Source organism: Sander lucioperca, chromosome 22 (genome assembly GCF_008315115.2).
Source record: "Sander lucioperca isolate FBNREF2018 chromosome 22, SLUC_FBN_1.2, whole genome shotgun sequence".
Lineage (NCBI taxonomy): Eukaryota > Metazoa > Chordata > Actinopteri > Perciformes > Percidae > Sander > Sander lucioperca.
The window spans coordinates 23,697,848-23,715,787 of NC_050194.1; the positions used below are offsets into that span (position 1 = coordinate 23,697,848).

Here is a 17,940-nt window from a genome sequence, read left to right on the forward strand (position 1 = left end):
GAGACTTGGGAAGAAGCCAATGTCAACACCATCAGCAGTTGCAGCAGGGTCTGTAACACACAGCTTATGGAGGGAATGAAGGTACTTTAAAACACTGAAATTGCGGCCTGATTTATATCAATAACTCCTTCTCTGAGTCATTACTCAGCGAAATCTGAACACACAGACATGATACACATTTGTACATTTAGTGTGACTTCCCCTTTGAGATATCATCCTGTCCAATTTTAATAATCGTGATGTCACATAAATCTACTTAGAAATCATGGAAAAAAGACGCTCCCTTATAACCCTAGAACTTGCCTGAAAATACGTTTTCTTCAGTCACATCGTAATCCAGTGATAGTTGTCTGTACATACATAGGTACATTTCAAAAAGGAGCTGCTAATAGTACATTTGGCTTATTTTTATTGGTCCCATATTGTATACACTGAGATTTCCATGTCTTTTTTTGTTATAAAGCAGTTTGACGTGCTTTATAAATACTGTGAAAGTATCAAAACGCTCAATCCACAGCAAAATGCACACAGTCCGTATTCAGAAACTGTGCCTTTAAACGATCCGTCAGGACTTATGTACGGTTGTGATGTCATAACTATACTATATATAGGTAGAAAGTTAAAGGGACAGGCGGTAAAACGGAGTGATTCAGACAGAGGGCGAATACAGATTCAGACAGACAGTATGAAAAATTCAGTATTTTATTTTACATTAAAGCATGTAAACATGTTCTAGTAGAAACAAAAACTACAAGTATGAAACAGAAAATTAGCACGATATGGGACCTTTAATTGTGTCAATTTTGCCAAAATGAAAACAAATATAAGCTCAAGTTGTAGCCCGCCCCCAGCTGTCTTGATTCTGCCAACAGACTTTGGAAACCCCCTGATCTGTTTAAAGTCTCCTCTGTTGTCAAGCTGTGCCCACAACAAACAATGAACCTCAGAGCAGACCGTCCGAAATTACCAGTTGGGTTGACGGAGGAGAGAAGCCATCCTCGTTCTTAACACATTATCTTGTGTTGCCTGCCTTCTCTGAAAGAGCCAGACACATTCATTACGTACTCTCTAATGGGAAAGATTTTCTACTCTTTCTCTTGTTCCTCTCGTCCGCCTCAGCATATCCGTCTTCAGAGAGATTTCTGGCAGTTATGCAGCAAGCCTTCATTTTCTGGATTTATTATTTTTTAATCACGCAGAGAACATTTCTATAGATAATTGAAAGGGCAATCACTGCAAATATTACACAAATTACATCATATTGTTTCAGATAGCTGGACTCATTTCTACAGTAAAGTGAAACTTTCTCTATGAGTGTTTGTAGGTTTTTATGTGTAATTACCTGTAGCCATAATTCACCTTTGACGTTATTCACAGCATGAGCTAGTCTGATCAAAATTATGTAAAATGTAAATCTGCTTCAGTGTGAAATATGAAGGAACTAACTTGGGCTCTTTACCTCCTTAAAAATAAAAAAAATAGTCCGTGGAATTGGAGTAAAACCACCGACCAGCTGTTTTAAAGGCGTGGCCAGAAAGCAGCCTTGCTACGGAAGCTTCTTCTACTGTACCTGTCGCAGTGTTGCCACCACTCCTATCTATGTCTGTTAAACTTTAATGGGAAGTCAAACCCTCGGAGCTCAGGTGTCACTGTCACTGCCTGGCTGACTGTTGCGTGAGATGAGGGGCAAGGGGTGAAGAGGACAACTTCACATGCATGTGTCTGGCTACTTTGATGAATAAGACGTGACAAACATGTGGTTGAGCTAGCGTGTTTTGTTGTCATCACTAGGTCTGATGACATTCTAGATAGAGATGCAAAGAATAGATTAATTGATTAGTTGTTAAAGTGCTCATATTATGCTTTTTGACTTTTTCCCATTTCCTTTATTGTGTTATACATCTTTTTTGTGCATGTTATGGGTTTACAAAGTGAAAAAGCCCAAAGTCCACCCCAAAGGGACTTACCATCTCCAACAGAAAACACTGTTCACAAACTGCTCCAAACAGCTCTATTGTAGTCCAGCCTTTACTTCAGAGACAAACGTGGTCACTTTGGAACACACGTTATAATGCTCACCTAGCTGCTAGCATGGCACGCCCTCATACTCTGCTTCTGACTGGCTAGTAGTCCTTACCTAGGTACTGTCAGGGCACGCCCTCATACTCTGCTTCTGACTGGCTAGTAGTCCTTACCTAGCTACTGTCAGGGCACGCCCTCATACTCTGCTTCTGACTGGCTAGTAGTCCTTATCAGCAACTGCACATGTGCGACTCCCAACAAAGATGGAACAGAAGTGTGATGCCTCACTCGGTAGCTAAAAAAGAGGAGCTGCAGCAATGTGCAGTACAACAAATATATGGTGTTTTTTGAAAATTAAACCACATAAACCTATTCTGGTACAACCTCAAAATACAATTATGAATCTGAAAATGAGCATAATATGAGCACTTAAAAATTCTCTGATGTCAGCTTGTTAAATGTGTATATTGTTCTAGTTTCTTCTCTCCTCTGTGACAGTAAACTGAATATCTTTGAGTTGAGGAAAAAACAAGACATTTGAGGACGTCATCTTGGGCTTTGGGAAACACTGATCCACATTTTTCACCATGTCCTGACATTTTATGGACCAAATAACTAATCGATTAATCGAGAAAATGATCGACAGATTAATCGACAATTAAAATAATTGTTAGTTGCAGCCCTAATATAAATGTAACGGATTGCGTTAAATGGGATGTCATATCGTCTCATATCGATCGCAGGCCATTGAATTGAATCAAATCGAATATGCACAACAGCAGAATATGATCCTATTTCGTATTCATTACAGTCTAAATAAGGACGCTGACTGTCAGCTGTGAAGCAAACACACAAATGATGGCACCGTGGACGGAGAAGTTGGGAGCTTCATGTCTTACCTTCACCCCCCAGTGTATGTTTCAGTGAGCCCCAGTGCTCCTCAGCCATTGATAACTTCAATAGGCCTCGACCCTCACAGCCTCGTTTCTGCAGCAAGTTGAGTGATTTACTCAGAGCGCCGCTGAGATGATGATTTAAGCATGTTGTTAGTGTAGGTGACTTAACCAAGTGTAATCATGAAAGAGGCAGAGTGAGGCAATCTTGGCTTCAAAGTTTGGCTTTATGTGTCACACCTCTTGAGATTGTCATAAAATATTGCGAAATAGCTTTCAGCCTTTTTATAATATCATGTTCCCGTATTAAGAATTACAAACACACTTGCAGTTAAACCAACGCTGACTTCGTATACATGCTTTGAATTTTAAATATCAGGTTGTTCAGGCAATCGACGAGTGCCAGCTGCAGTTTAAGCTTTCACTTTTTCTTTCTTTTCTTTTTTTAAATCCGAGTGTTTCCTCCTCTGTAGGAGCATTTTAAATGTTTAAATGTCTTTAGTCTGCACACCTCGTAAACAGCAGTAAAGCTGCTAATCTGCTAACTGAGCTGTTCAGCCCAAACCACAGCAGCTGTCCATAATAACGTTATTTTTGGCCAGAAGTGGGCGGACGGAGCTAATTGTCCTCATATGAAATGCAAATGGATTCTGCTCCTTTTTCGTGGAGTTCATTGCTGTTAAAGTAAACCAGTAAACCAGAGAAAGTGGGACAATGTAGTACAAAAAATATTGTCTTAATAACCAGCTGGGGAAGTTTGAAGGTGATATCTATTAGTAAACGGTTTTACCCTATTCACCTGTAGTGTCTTAAAATAAACCCCCTCTCTCTTCCTAACTGATATCTGTGTTATTTGACATAAACTAATCTTAACTCAAGGTCCAAATGCCCTCTTCTTTTCAACCGCCTCCCTCTGGTTTACACTTTCAAATGATCCGTCACTCTGTCCCGTCCTGCCACAACAATTTCATCAAGTAATGCATCACATAAAGGAAGTACGGACTTTATGTGTCCTTCAGAGTAATTACTGTATCAATCAGAGTCAGACATGTGTGGTGCAACAACAGAGTAGACTTAAAAGTGGAGATATTCTCAGTACTTGGTTAAGTAAGCACAGATATGTTTTTCCCAGATTTGTATGGCTTCAAGAAAGTAACTTTAACAGTACTTTTATGTACTTTTAAAGTGGCTATATGTAGCTTTCAGTTTGTGTTGATTCTAGCGGCCGCTTTGGACAAAAGCGGTAGTGTTTTTACCACACCTGCTGTCGTAAACGTCTTTTCTTTACGGTGATGTATTTCCCACTGTAGATTACTGAGGTAGCGTTACAGGGAGGTCATATAGTCTCGATGAATATTTTTCTCAGACAGAAAATCATTCATTTACAATAAGAGAATACGTTACAGATGCATTGTTGCATTTCAAGTGTTGCTACAGTAACTTAGCCTACTTTGGATGTCTTGTGAGCTAAACCGGGTAACGTTATCACTGTCTCTGTGTCCCGAGCCAAAGCATTAGGAGTTTGTTGTAGCAACGGACGTAGTAATAACTTAGATTCATATAGTGCATTTCATGAAACCCACGGACGCTTTACGCAAGTACAGGGGGACAAGGGAAAAGAAAATAGTAGGCCAACACAAACATGGACTAAAGGGAATAAATGGAACGGGACGTAATTTAATGTTGGCTACTGACGTACAACCACATCGCGCATTGTAAAGTTAACACAGGCTTTTTGGTGTTACCTTCTGTAAATCATTTTGTGACTTCGCGGGAAAAATCAAACCTTGGCAGATGCCTTACTAAAAACTACTATTAAATTATTAATTAAAATGGCGTTCTTTTCACTGTTAGTCTCGTTTGCTGTTACAGGTCATTTAAGATCATTGTATGAAAAATGACAGAGCTTCAGAAAAATGTAAAAGTTACAGATAGTCCCTTTAACGAAGCATTTAAACTATATTTCTGTCTGATACATTGTCAGTTTAGTTTGTTTCCATATATATGTATTCTACAAGAAACATGTTGGCAAACTATTCTTTGGGAGTGTGTTAAAGTGCAATGAGTCACACATTTCTTTTTTTGTACAACCCTGCTGTAAAATGTTGCAGCACACCCACAGACCCTGCTGTGAAGCTTCAGGTCCAAACCACTGCACAAAGTGACAGAGTCAAATACAGTCGGACAACAGACAGACGAGCAGTTCAGGTGTGATCGGGGCAATTCATCACTCACCGGATGACACACTTGTCCTTCCAGGAGTGTGTTTTTTACAAACAGGGTAAACTCAGACAGCACTGAGACAGTGTGAGTTGTTTGTGTCGTCGAGACGCCTCTTCTTTTAGCTCCATGCACTCTACTTACCCTCTCTCTTCAGAAATAAGTTTTGTCTGAGAGCAATCAGCAGAGCAGCTCTGTGATAAGACGGCTTAGTGGCACATAAAGATGTCACCGCTGATAACATGATGCCTCTGTAACGAGCCTTCACAAAACAGGGGTGTAGTAAGCCCCCATCCTGGTTCATCTTGAGCGTCAGAAATTAATCTGACTCCATGTCTCTGTCATTTAGTTTAACTTACGAGAGGCGAGCAGCTTTTGCTCGGCATTGGCAACTGATAAGACCAAGAAGATATTTTTTTCTACTGAGGGTAATGAAAGGGGGAATTGTTTGGATCCTGGCGATATAGATCACAAGAAGATATCATATAGGCATGTCAAGTAGTTGTTTCAGTAACTTATGTGGCAAAAATACCTATACATTTGCTTCATTAAGTTTCTCAAATTCGCTAAGATTGGATTCTTTTCTATTTTGCATCCTTGTAAATTGAGCCACTTTGGGGTTTTGGACCGTTGAGCGAAATAAGTAAGTTATTTTAGGACTTTAAGACATTGCTTTGCATTCTAGGAGTGCTGATTAGTTTTTTCTTGTAGTTTTATAAACTAAAAGATGAAATTATTAATCGACAAAATGATGCATGAATTTGCATAATGCCTTTCAACAACAATGAAGTCTAAAGGGCTTTACATAAGACATAAAAAGGCAAGAAGCACAAAGCAAAATTAAAAGAACACATAAGAGATTAAAAGAAAGAGAAATAGAAGATTAAGCTAAAAAATGCAGTGAAAAATATGAACGAATAGCCCCAAATTTAGTAGTAAAGTGTATAAATAAATATGTAGAATAATATATTGTTAAAGGATGTGTTACTTTCAGCTTTAGATGCAACTAGATTTTATTGAAATTACGTGAAAATTTCCACCTAAAGTAACTGAAATCTGCAGAAATGTGCACTCTGGACTGTTGATCCTCAGTGGGATTAGCAGAACATTTGTGTCAGCGTCAACACACATCAAAAAGCTAAATGGATCTTTAAAATGCTCACTGCATAATCTTTGCATTGTGTGATTTAAATCCCACATATCCACAGAGAAGAATGAAGTGGTTTGGCAGGTGTTTTATGACTCAACAGCTGAGTCATGAAAAGAGAACTCCTCCTGTATCATTCTCAGCTGGCTGCAGGAAACACCTTGAATCCAACTTCTCTCTTGAAATACAAAATGTCATTACTTTATCAACATGCAGTTTAGGTCTCAGGAGGCTTAAAGCTTAACGAGTTTATGTTTTGTTTGATAGACTGTTACCTTTATACTACCACAGTGAGCTGCACTGGTGGGAGCGTGTTTAAGGGATCAAAAAAGATGAAAGTTTGAGTGATAGATCTGCGGGTTTAAAGGCTTATCAGGCGCCAAAACACTGTACACAGGTGTGTTATGTATGAGTCAGGATTTAGTGGACAACGTGGGAATTTATCACAGGATCCTCTGTCTCGACAGTTCATGATTTGAAGTTATCTAGCTGCAACATGTTTTTTTTATAATATAAGATGGGTTTATTTGTAAAAACCAGATATCTCTGTTTTTATTAACTTATCTAAATCATGTTTTTGTGCAATCCAGGGAATATTAATCAAAATCTTTGCAAATGAACTCTTCATATATATGTTTTTTTTAATTTTTTTTTTTTTTACAGATAGTAGAGAAGATGACAGAATATGAGAGAGACAGAGATGCAACAGAGGTTCCTTGCTGGGCTTGAACCAGGGACATTGCATTGCATTGCAGCAAAAGTTGAGCCATGTTTTTACAGTGTAGGTTTGTCTTTAGAATTGTACAAACAGTTAAACAAAGGCTAAGCCGTATCTGTGGCAAAGATACCCCTGCTGTGTAATGAGACAGTATCCTCATTATTCACAACAAAAATCTCCCACAGACCCCTCCTCTTCCTCTCAGGAATGACAAATCTCTGCTTTATTGACGCCTGAGTGGCTGCAGGGTTATAGATGCTGTTTATCATGCTATTCCAAACTGCTCTTTGCCAACCTTTACTAACCGCGACAGTGGCTGTAGAGCTGATTTACTGTCGTCATAAGTTGGCTTGAAGGTCTTTGTGTGTACATGGCGGCTGCATCGCTGAGGCGTTCGGTCATTATTGATGCAGGGCGGCCGTGAGGACGGTGGTTGTGATGACTGAGTGGGATACTAGCGTTTATCAGAACACTATTTACAGTATGACGGTTATGGAGCCTGTATGAAAAGAAAACATATTTGTCTTATTGTAATAAATACATGTTGAATGATAATTTGATGGAGAAAGTGATCCCAAATTAATCTATTTCTTTTCATTAAGTTGATCCATGTGTGAGGGCTTCAGGCGGATCAGGCCCGCTGAACAAAGCAAGTTTCTCTGCTTTTCTGCTCGTCACAACAGCTACACACAAGGAGCTCCACATTAAAGGTGCCCTGCCACACAAAACCGTTTTTACTTGCATTTTTTTCCATATGTGTTTGTTATGTTGTGAATGTGAAAATGAACTGCTACCTCCTCTGTCAGCTCTAGCCACTGAAAAGAAATAAGTGGAGAAATCAGGCCAATTACAAAAGCTGGTCAGTCTGACGTGGTGTTGGCTGAGCTCATTACTATTCATGAGCTCGCCCAGTTGCGCTGGGTAAAGGATGCTGATAGCCAGGCTCTCAGTGGCTAGCTGTTAGCCAATCAAAGTCAAGCAGCTTAGCTCGTTGAATATTAATGAGAACTGGCACAAATCGAGCAGAGTCTTTCTATACCACGCTAGAATGGCTTGAAACAAGGTAACCAAGGCATTTTTTCCACAAAAAATGTTACAGGGTCCATGGTAGAACTTCCAACATTACCATAAAGTAATGAAATACGTGTGGCAGCGCACCTTTTAAATATTGTGAAGTTTACAGATTTAATGACATGATAAAATGTCATAGAACTGTTTACAATAATGACGATGAAAAAATATTTGCAGGGGAGGAAGGAAGCCAGCGAGGCTTATATAAAGTCTAAAGAGTATGAAAAGATCTCAAATCTTCAATCCAGTGTAATCGTACACAAGAGGCAGACAAACGGAAACATACAGGGACAGGTAAAAGAATCAAATACAAAAAGCATAAGGAAAGAAATATAAAAAAAACTAGTTTTGATTTCATGCTGTTCCAGAGAGACGGAGCTCTAGTAGATTTAAAGATGTATTTAGAGATGGAAGAAGTATTCAGATCTTTTACTGAAGTAAATACTGAAGTAAAAGTAGTAATACTAAAGCAATATTTTCCCTAGGTTTGTGAAAGACTTATTTGGTGGGGGGTTTAGGGGTCCTCCTTCAATAAAATGTCACGTTTTTCAATTTTAAAAAAACAATACAATTTCACATCATTTCGACCGTTAATATGACCATATCTGTGTCTAAAACGTTGGAAAATATAATGAATAAATAACACTCAGAAAGCTTAAAGACAAAAAAAAGTCCACTGGGGAGCAACAACAATCATTAGATCTGAGAAAAGTCATTTAGTTTTGATGCTGACATTGATTTAACATTCTTCAGGAATATGTGTTCATGTAAACAACGAATGTAAAATAATTCCTGGACTGCATCTTGAAGTCTGTGTGGGTCATTCTCAGCAGACGGTCTCAGTGTCCGGGCAGCCTGAAGGTTCATGATGCAGGTGATGACTCACACAGCCAGGCTTCCCCCTCCGTCTCACTTCATCTCAGGAGCTGCAACACACGATGACGCAGCCGACTGAAGCTGTGGTGACGACCACGTATAATGGAAAATGTCACTTATGTAACACCGTAAATAGCAATTAATGCCGTGACTCTAAACAAGAAAGGTTACTGCACATTCACCTCATTTCATTCACTTGTCTCACATGATTGACAATATCATTTACAGGATGTAAATAACAAGAGTATTATCTGGAAATGTTATTAAGTCTTTCTGGTTTCATTGTATCGCAGTTAGATGCATGCAGCAGGCTATTTAGTGAAAGGTTAGCAACATCTTCAGCTTGGGGATGCTATCACAAAAAAAAAGTCTGGTGAAAAATATCAAGGATCCAGTTAGCTGTCCAATTTAAGAGAATCCTATTCAGAAAATGCTGCTTGGTTTCTTAGAGATTAGAGGAACATTTCTCTTTCATCTGGCTCTCTCATAGCTCATTTTTCATGCTCAATCATTAGCGTACTGTCCGAGGTCAGGAATCCTTTTGATTAAAGCACAAAAAACGATCTTGCATATCTATGCCATCACTGCAGTGTCAAAGTTCTTGCCGAGGGAATTGAGTGAATGATTGATTCAAACAGACCGTCCTCACCCAGAAAACGACCGTATAGGTCGATTGCGCATGCAGCTCATAATGACCCATATTTACGTTTGTTGTTAATCGTGATTGTAGTAATTATCGTGGTGAGTTGACAAAGCATAAGAGCGTCAAATTCCGCGTAAGGAGACAGGCTGAGGTGGTGTTAGGGTCAAACAAACACAGGAGTTTTTCCCAGGAGACCGGGGTTCGTGTCGCTTGTGAAACCGAAATTAACCGACTTTGACAGACTTTAGTCCGTGACGCAGACTTTAGTCTTCATTTCAGCAGTTTTTCATGAATCATTTTAAGCCAATTCATGATGTTTAGTAGGTGTTAACGTCAGAATGCTAACATGCTGATGATTAGCAGGTGTAATGTTTACTATGTTTACCATTTTAGTTTAGCGTTTAGCATGCTAACGTTGCAAATTACACGAAACACAAAGTACAGCTGAGGCTGATGGGAATGTCATTTTTGCAGGTACTTAGTCATGAACCAAAGTACTGGACAAATTAAAACAATTTTGAGCTGATGATGGTGCAAGATGATAAGTTAGGAGATCACCAGAGCGATTACAATTCATCCTTAGGAAAACATAAATGTCTGGCATATTTCACTCAAAACCACAAATGTGAACCTCATGGTGACACTAAAGGAAAAGTCAGAGGATTACTAAAGCCATTATTATTCATCCTCTGGGGACCATGAATGCCCAAATGTACAATGTACAAAATGTCATGCCAATTTATTCAGCGTGTACTTCATGTATATGTCGTCTTGTTTTTCTTTTATGCATAAAAAGATTTAAATCCTTAGCATCGCAGCGTGGAAACCAAAGTGCTACAATGTTCAATATCTCCAAAAGAGATAATATAGTTTGTAGTGGTGTTCCTTCTTTGTCAACATTTATTCCTGTGAACAAATGTAATCTTTGAATACTGTACGTCAGTGCTACTTTTTTTGTAATGACGGATGGCCTGCCTTGTTTTCAGATCCTCTGTAGTGAAGCGCCCTCAATGACTTGTAGCTGAGAAGAGCAACATATGCTCCCTAATAACATAGCAGGTGCTCTTCTCAGTGCATGCGGTGAAGCAGACTTTCTCCGGTGTGTTAGTCTTCATAGTCTTCCTCCCAAAGACTATAACGCAGTCTCTTTTTTTTCCTGCCTCCGCCCATCAGCTCTGCATTATTGCATAATTGCAGAACTGTAGCAGTTCTTATGTAGCCTCACCTCATGAGCCTTTGTCTCATGTCGTTCCAGTGTTGAACAAAGCGAGTGTGTGTTTGTAGACAGATGAGGGGACCAGGCTTTGCTGCCTGAGGGCTTCTCCTCTCAAGGCATCTGGTGCCCGGCTGTAGAGCCTCATGATGCCTGATGAAATCCCAGCTGACATTTTGAAAACGCAGAACGCGCCCAGCACAGTAGATGAAGCGTATCGAGTGAAGGATTATGTTTGGTTCAGAGTGAAATACGCTGAGATTTTCTCACCTTTTTCCTCCTTCTACCCTCCATCTTTTGGCCTCCCCTTCCTCCTGCATCAGGCACTTTTTCTGGCTCATGATACATGTATGTTTCATGCAATCATGCTGAAAATTGACTACGGTGAAAGAGAGATTATAATCCAGAGGAACATAACACACACATTTTCGTTTGCTGTCTGTTAAAATATGCAATGTTGCCTGATGCTGCAGCATTTCCAAACTCAACACACACTGTTTGAGGCTTCCATCCTGATCAGCTGCGATAATAGCGATGAATATTTCACCATCGCAGAATGTGGAATGTGGGTCGCAACGAGGAAGAGAGGCCTTGCGGGGAGCGCCATAAATATCTCTCTCTCTCTCTCTCTCTCTCTCTCTCTCTCTCTCTCTCTCTCTCGGGTCTCTCTTTCTCTTTCTGGTTTTAATGGTTATGCCTTATTAGGGGGCTGTGTGTTTCTGTGTAGGGCACAGTAACAGGTCCAAGAAAAATCCCAGAGGAGCTCAGACGAGCCCGAGGCAAAGTGTTGCTTCATCTGCAGTCTTTAGAGCAATGGACATTTCTGCTTCTTTTTTTATTTCATCAGGCGTTGTGGGGTTCCTTAAAATGATGTTTTTATCGGTAAATGGAGAGAGAAAGGGACAAGTGAAGAAATGAAGGGGAAAGACTCATGGTGTGCTTGTATGTGTGTGTTCTAGTGTAAGAAAGAAAAGGCCCAGTGTGAGACATGGAAAAAGACCTCCTTTGACAGTGCTGCACGCTGACAGCACAAAATGTTCAGTCACACCTCTTTTTATGAAGGTGAAACTCATGATGTCTGCAGGGTTTGACCTATGAAATCTACCTCATTAGTTAATGTGATGGACAATAATTGCCACGATACACACTACTTTTTTGCAGTTTAATGTCACAAAGGTTTACCTTACCTAACACTTCCTAGCTTACAGAGCCTAAATCCAGAGCATCTGGGAGAGTTTATCTTCACAGTTTAGCTTCTCTGTGGGTGCTGAGTCATGGAGAGTCAAAGTGTAACTGGAACTTCCAGGTTCTGCTCCAGATCTAAGAAATTGTAATTTTACAAATTCCTAACAAAAAAATTCAGCATTGCTCAACAGTATGTCCTGCGGTTTATTTATTTTTCTGTTCTAAGCAGCATTTTAAGACTGTCGAGGTTAAAGGACACCAGCTTTTGTACAGCTAAGAAGTTGTTAAAATGATATTAGAAGAAGGTTTGATATCATGGATAATAGAGAAACCGAGTGTACACTACTGTGCTCTGAGACTGCCATTTTTTAAAGAAGAAAAAGCGTTTTCATTATCATAAGACCGTTTAATGTCCAGTCCAACTGATTTGGACATTTGCGTTCTCACATACAGCTCCTCTGGGTCATATTTAGATAAGTTAAAGTTTGCAGTGCAGGTGTGAAAGAAGCTAACGATGACTGATGGGACGACCTAAAACCATTCTGCTAGCATGGCTGAAAATATTGTGCGGCTTTAACTTTGTTTAATTATTTGTTTATCTTAGAATATATGGATCGGAAGCCCGGGAACACATTTTACCTTTTCAAGTTAAAAGAAGAAACCTTCAATGAGAGATTACAGTCGCAGAAGCTAATGCTAGCAGCTAACCCAGTTAGCAGCTACATTTGTCACTAAACTAAGACGTGAGAGAAGAGATGCTACCTGCTGTTTCCTGTCTGGTGTGGAGGTTTAACCAAAGATTCTCTATAGCTAAAGATAACGCATTACACGCTGCGCCTAAGTACGAAATGGTACACATTTCCTGTCTCCTAAATGGGCGTGGCCTCGTTTGTGAACATCATCTGGATGGATTAAAAGTTATATTTGTATAATTTATGAATATTTTATTTTGCTAACATTAGATATTTACACAGCTAAAAGACATATTTAGCATCACGGAAATTAGTTTTTTTAGGGCTTTCGCGGATGTTAGTTGACGTTAGCTTATCTGTGTAGCCACATCCCGCGAGAGTTCGGTCCTGAGACAGAAACAGGTCTGGAAGTTAATTTTCTCCTGATGTGTCCATCTGAAAAATGCCATTTTAGTGTCAGAATGTTCTGGAGATGTGTGGCTTGTGGAATAGGGGTCCAATATTTATCTTTTGGAGACTATGGGGTGAAAGAATCGGTCATAATCTGTGTTCACGTTCACTTCTCCCATTGGAATCAATACACGCAGGGCCTGCCGCTAATCTCCTAAGGAGGCGTGGCCGTGGTGAAGCCCACGTGACACAGATACAGGAGGTTACTCTGAGTTGGGGCGTCTCGCTTCTAATCCGTCTCTGGTTTAACTAAATCAGTAGATGGCAGGATAACATGTATAGTCACACATATTTACACATCTTGAGCTGTCATATACTTCAACACTTGAACGTGTTATCTCTCAGTCAACACAGGATGTTAAAACCACCTTCCCTTCGTAGGAATGTCGCCTGGCTGTGGTCTCACACAGTGTCGCTCTCTCCTGTCACTCTGTTTTCACGTTTATGATATTAAGCCTCTTCCTTTGGCCTCATAACTCAAACAAAGACACACAGTGTGCGACACGTTCTCATTATGAGCCTCTTGAAACAATTTGTTTAGTTATTATTACCAGTTGTGTCGTTGCTTTTGTTGCAGCGATGGAAAGTAATTATCCTCCTGCTGCCGCATATTAATTACTGGTGGAGAATATTTTAGTTTTCAAGACGCCTGTGGACTTCAGCTACTCCAATGTTTACTACGTTTTTATTTGACATAATTATGAGGAGTGTAAATAACACCTGGCAGAAAACAGACATCTGTACGCGTTCTCTTACATTTCCTAATTAACGATAAACACAAAGTTCAGCTGAGGCTTGGTCGTAAACCAAAGTTTTGGCCTCATGGTGGCGCCCTGTGGTGGAGGATCACTAAAGTCAGGAGGATTCATCCTGTTGGGATCATGAATGGCTGGGCAACATTTCATAAAAATCCAGTATTTGTAGAGATGTTGATGATGCTAAACATGACAACAGCATTACACGTTGAATCATAATTCTTTTTGAATTATGATTCCAGTCCCTTAAATTAGTACTTTATTTTAGTACAGTACCTTATAAATATATTGACAAGGACAAACACGGTAAAGGCATCACATGCAGATACTGATGCATCATTCACTAAAGTACCATATCACAATAATCATATGAACCGGTCATACTGCTCAATCCACTGTGAAAGCCTTGTAAATCCCCTAAAATTAGATCCCAGCAGCAGCTTGTGTGTATGACTGCATGCAAGGGTGTGGCTGTGTGTGCCACTGAGCCTGTGCGGTGTGCGTGTGTGCGTGTGTGTGTGTGTGTGTGTGTGTGTGTATATAGTGTATATATATATATATATATATTTGTGTGTGTACAACAGAGGGCCTTGGTTAAGTGCTGGCAAAGCCGCACTGACAGAGATTCAGAGGATTTCCCAAGGTGGCCATTAACCAGATGCACACAAGGACACATCAGAGGCCGCATGCTACGACATATTTTATACACATGTCTGCACCATCAGATGGGAGGTGCTGCTGGGTGTGCGTAGTATTGTGTATCAATGCCTGTGTGTGTATGTGTGTTTCTGCGTCAGAATGTACCTTTTAGATCTATTTTTGGTTGTTCCCAAGCTCGCCATCATTTATAAGAGAGAATGGAGAACTTGTAGTTTATATTCTGTTGATTTACAACCTCTACTATGAGTTAACTATAACTTAATTAATCTTGTACGCAGTGGGCTTAGTCTCAGAGCAGCAGAGCAAACATTTATCATCATATCTCTTTATTAAAAACTAGCATTTTCCCACTTTGAAGCCAAAAGTATGCGGACATCCCCTTTGGTTTGTCGGAGCTGTTTCTTGTTTGGTTCAAATGAAGAAACATCACAGCAAAAACAGGATGTTTTAGACAATAGTGTGCTTTAAAGGATGCAATTGTTTTTCATTATCAATTAACCTATTATTTTACCGATTAATTAAAATGAGAACTATAAACTATCATATACTGTATAAAGTCTCTCTCTCCACACATAGCTGCCATAAGCACAGCATAACCCTTCAACGCAGATGTATAAGTGAAGAGTTCAACTTTGACCTACTGTACATACTAAAGTTGTGCACACACAGTTTTGCTGTGCACTTCAGCTTCATTATTAACATTTTGGGTGCTCTCTTTTGTTTTTTTTTACCATCGTATGAAGTGGTATAAAGACAGTGTGGAGATATGTCTGGCTATGCGATAGGGCTGCAACTAACTAACTACTTAAAGATATTCAGTTTACTATTACCTAGGAGTGAAGAAACTAGATAATATAATAAGAGAAGTTTTAACCGATTAATCGATTATCAAAATAGTTGCAGATAGATTTAATAGTTTACAACTAATCGATTCATCTTTGCAGCTCTACTATACAAGACTACTTTTTATATGACATTTTATAATTTACATTTCAATTAATGGTGAAAATAATTGGCATGTTTTTGATAATGAAAACAGTTAGTTTCAGCCTTTAAAGTACACTATTATCTAAAACATCATTGTTTGATGTAACCAAGGGTGTAAATCCCAGGGGGGTCGAGGGGGTCAGGACCCCCCCCTTCTAAGGGTTGTCCCCCCCCTAGAAAACCATGCTGTGTATTGTAAATAACATAATGATGTATACTTAAAATATCTGTGTAAGTAGTAAAACAATACAAACCCCAAAAAATGCTTTTTAAGTTCAGAAACATTTTGAGTTCCCCCTCCTTTGCCTCACAGTGGTTTGGTCCACTGCCTGCTGTACGTCAGGATCTGCACTCGACTCACAGTCACATCGGTAGTGACAGGAATGTAGTAAGTAGGCGGTTCAATGCTATTTTATTCACATTAAACATCGGATGAAGTTGTTCTTTTCTCAAATAGAAATGATGCTGAGTAATTAATTAATTAGTCATGACAAAAAGTTTGTTATGTTAGTGTAATATAATGTAACGTTAGCTAGCTTGTTTAATAGCTTGTTGGATAGAAATGCACCCACTACAACTAACGTTACCACGGCGATAAGCCTAACGTTATGTGTGTGAACTGATATTAGGGTTAATATTGAAGATCTACAGTTGTGTTTGAAGTGGCTGATAAGTGGGTTTGCTGCAGTTAAATATATATCCTCTGAATCCTAATATTTATGCGGAGGACGCAAGATCATTTTATAATTATAATATGACCGCGTGGTGAACCTATGAACCTAATTCATATTTGATGAGCTTTACTAGTGGCTCACTAATTTACATTATGATCAGCTAATTTAACAAGTGTACAAAAGTATTGTATTTCTTTTATATGGGGACACTTTTTCAAAATAAGTCATTATGTTTTAAGGTATTTTTGTGGCTTGTGGACACATGTCCTCTACGAGTATAATTGTGGCTGTATTATTTGTGTCCCCTTCAAAAATTGCTCTTCAGAAATTTTATGTTTATTGTCCCCCCGTACTGTTAGATCAGATTTACTCCCATGGATGTAACATTAAGATTTCCCCTCATTTAAACCAACCAATCCTGTTTCTTGTTGCTTTCACAAATCTCAGCTGTAAACTGAAGTACAAGACTACAAAAAATAAGACTCCAATAAAGTGGAATTATCCGTCTTAATGTCATCACTTTTTGAGAGAAAAGTTATGAGAATATGAGTGACGGGTTTTAGTAGTTCACTTATCAAAGATCTGTCTGTACGTGAGCGCTTGTCACATTAGCATGACTCTGTGTCTGAGCTGGAAACAGCTGTTGGACTAATTAATTTGATCTGACAGTGAAACGTGACATCAGTGCTACAGTAATGCCTGGATTCACATCTGCTGTCTCCTCCCTGTTGTGGGAGTCTCTCATGTTTGTATTTGTGTGTGTGTCGACTCATAATTTATGTGTACATCTGCTGTGTGTGTGTGCGTGTGCGTGTGCGTGTGTGTGTGTGTGTGTGTGTGTGTCCGTGTGTGTGTGTGTGTGTGTGTGTGTGTCCGTGTGTGTGTGTGAACATAACATGATTGACAGTTACATATGTTCAAGTGAAAACAGATACAGACACAGACGCACTTTAATCACTGGTGCTGTTTTATCTGTGTAACGTAAAAAGAGAGAAAGAAGTCCAAAGTCCAACGTTTTTCAACATTTCTTCGGCATTCTTCTATTGTACTATGTTCCAAAATGTTCTAAAAAGTTGAAAAGCAATATTATTTGGATTTGTAGCCCAATCTGTGAGACACATCATTAGCAACAGGTGAGTCTGAATATCTGGAAAAACAAAGATGCATTCAACAGTTACATTCAATTTAAACTGTGGCTGAAGGCCTGCAGCTGGTTGCCGTAAGATTTATAAAGGAGACTACCATATTTACCAATATAGCTAGTTTCACTTTATACCTTAATTTTTTCCACCTTAAGATGATGACTAATTTGTGAAGTTGCTTTAGGAATGTCTTTGTTAATTAGATATTTGGTCATCTTTTTTTTTTAAGATGAAAGTGACAGTAGATAGATAGATCTTTATTGTCATTGCATATATTTACACAACAAAACTTAGTTGGAGGATTCCAGTCTGCAGCATTAAAATACAATATGAAATAAATGCACATACTTCACACCCACAGACATACTATAAATACTCAAAAATAATACTCGTATTACCCATGGTATAAATAAAAACGTAATACAGTTGCAGCCTAACTGAGAAGAATACCCTGTAATCAACTCAAAATCAGGGGAAAAAAAATCACATCATACAAGTCCTATTTTAGGCAAGCTATATACGCAGACACATTTCGTTTTTGCAGAGTCAAACTGAAATATGACTGTCCTGGATCAGGATTAGCTGTCTGGAT

The 17,940-nt window shown here is 39.1% G+C and overlaps 1 protein-coding gene and 1 long non-coding RNA gene across 3 annotated transcripts in view; both read left to right on the forward strand.

The window, feature by feature from the left end:
* The window catches only part of LOC116061283 (rho GTPase-activating protein 44), a 98,419-nt gene that overhangs the window by 19,677 nt on the left and 60,802 nt on the right, over window positions 1-17,940 (forward strand). The gene's annotated exons all lie outside the window — the stretch shown is intronic.
* LOC118494311 overlaps window positions 1-17,940 on the forward strand; it is a 28,104-nt gene that overhangs the window by 5,604 nt on the left and 4,560 nt on the right. The window contains exon 2 of the long non-coding RNA XR_004896424.1: window positions 341-345. This is a non-coding gene — a long non-coding RNA (uncharacterized LOC118494311). The remainder of the gene's footprint in view (window positions 1-340; window positions 346-17,940) is intronic.